Below are 2,652 nucleotides of genomic sequence, written 5' to 3'. Positions count from 1 at the left end.
GGAATAATTTGATGTTCTGGCATTTAACGCACTAGGAAATTACACTGGAATGAATATCGTTTTAACCCTTTCGGTACGGACGCACTCTACGTCGCGCCGGGCCCGCTGGCCGAGCAGTCGCGGCAAGCGTCCATACTTGCGGAGCAACCGCAAGCGCCCGTCAGACGCACAATACCACGCTATCTTACGCAGAGCGAGTGCAGTCGTTCGTAATAGTAGGGGAGCAAAAGAGGCTAAATGGTAAGTCACTCGAGCGCTGCGAGAACCTATTGGATCATAAAGATTAGATACTAAAAAGAAAAAAAGTTCGTACGATATATGACCTTTTGCTGCCGGGGGAAGTAGGTACTGATTTTCAAAAATGTAAAAACAATTTATTATAAAGAAATAGTCGAGTGCGTCAGACATTAATATCGTATACGCCCTATGTGCTTCCGGTAACAGAGAAGTATTAATCTGCCGGCTTACAAGCCGGGGGTGGCAGCACGAAGGGGTAGAAAATGAGAAAAGAAAAAAAATTATTCAAGCTCATCGGATATTCAGGGGGAATGTTGAGTGACCTCTAAAAGGTATCCTATTCAAAAGACTGACGATTTGGATGCAGTCAGAACTCACGGCCGATTTTTGAAGATGTAAAAAAAAAAATAGTGACCTTGAAATACTCAAGCTCATCAGATTTATATGCAGACAGTTCAGCTCGATGTCCTTGTTGTGCTAACCTATAATCTGATAATTATGTGGAGGAATTTCATTGTTCTGACAGCTTAAGGTAGTACCGTGACATGTGAAGGACACCAATAGTCAATGGCTATTGGTTTCTTTCTCACTCACTAGTGCTGTCTTTCTTTACCGACTATCGCTCACTTACTTCCACTCACGTGAATCATCGCAAGTCACCAACTTTACAAATTATTTACAAAAAAATAAATACTGCTTGTTTATGTTTTTTTTTTTTTTTTGAAAAAAATTACTTGTTATATCCTCAATTAATAATTCTCAGTTTTTGAAAACAATCCTAAGAAAAATATGGCTGTTATTAAATAAAATGCTCACTCTACTACTCTGACTACGGGTAGGGAATACATGTTAAATGTACGACTAGCCATCAGCTGAGATGGCATCATGGCCGCAGAAAGTAGTGGGGGGACGGTGCGAGAGAGTGAGAAATAGAGAAAGAGCGAGAAGGGGAGAGAGGCGCGGAGTGGGAAATACATAGTTCTCAGCACTTGCACGTACCTCACTTTATCAATAATTTAAGCTTTTTTACGTTGTAGAAACAGTCAGATTATATTATATCCGTAATTTTTACATGATTTCCTTCAAATTAAAAAAAAAAAAATAACCGCGCTCGAATACTTCCAGGTGACGTTTTTGTTTTGCAAACTAATTATTCGCTTATTCTCTTATATCATGATCGAATCGTCGGAATATTGAAATTGACGCTTTTTTCCATGTAATTAACTTACCTTCTATTAATCTGACGAGCTCGAATTAATTTGAGGATCGATTTTTTTTTTACTAATCTGATTGGCTACCCTAGACGCACCCTTGCATGTTAAGGGTTCATATATGGTGGTTGTTCATAACAGGGTGCAAGGCTTCCTCCCTTATATTGTTCTGTCGCGCTTGAATAACACCTAAAATCCCCTCTTGGGCTCCCCTACTATAAAAAAAAATGCTTAAAAAATTATAACATAATGTTGGGTTACCATGGTCACCGCTCGTACAGAGCGAGCGTCGGGCGTTGGGTGACTATAGTCACCGATCGGGCCGAAAGGGTTAATTATAACTTGCGCGTATGATTAGAATTACTCGATAATATTTGATACACTAATATATGGTAATAATCGTCCGCCGCGTTGTCAGTCATGGTAATAAATTATCTCAAACAGATGTACGATACCACGTATCTCTTTCTTGAGTAAGACCGACGAATACCGCCGTCTTCTCGTTTTTCAAAAATAATAACAATTATCAGGTATTTGTGCGATAACGAGTATTTGGGAACCTCACTTCAACTACTCAAATATAATACTTCGTTAATTCCTTCTAGTATTTAAATTGAGATCATTATTCCATAAGTGATCCTTGAATTCGAATCATTATATACGTGAACTACAGTTTTATTCCTGTTCACGCGACAACGTCACCTTCCTGTTTAACGGGAAGCGGTTATTATCGCAGTAAAAGATAACATAATAACGGTTTCAAATGCACGGTGGTCTGACTTTTGTTTCTACAATTTGTTCTCTCATAAAACAATGAGAAAAAATTTTATAAATGGAAAATTTTGTGTGTCGAAGATTATTGCTAGATGTGCCGTCACGTGCTGCTCGTGATTCCGTCGTTGACACCAACTCGTACGATTAATAAATAAGCTAATAAGCTGCTTCAGTTTACTGTCCAGGTTGACTATCATTGGGGATTTCTTGAAGGAGATCATCCAGTGACACGGTTGGCTTACCGCAACATTTAAACCGGGGACCATGATTCACATGATTACACGGCTTCTTAGTTGACGTGAAAAATACGTATGCCAATTGTAAAAGTTTCGTTGCAGCTGATACCGATTGCTGCACGTATGACTTACGTATGGTTATGCTATAGCTGAGTTTTGCTGTTGAACGATTCTGATAACATAACTGTGATGTA

Source organism: Neodiprion virginianus, chromosome 3 (genome assembly GCF_021901495.1).
Source record: "Neodiprion virginianus isolate iyNeoVirg1 chromosome 3, iyNeoVirg1.1, whole genome shotgun sequence".
Classification (NCBI taxonomy): Eukaryota; Metazoa; Arthropoda; class Insecta; order Hymenoptera; family Diprionidae; genus Neodiprion; species Neodiprion virginianus.
This window is presented reverse-complemented; position numbering follows the sequence as displayed.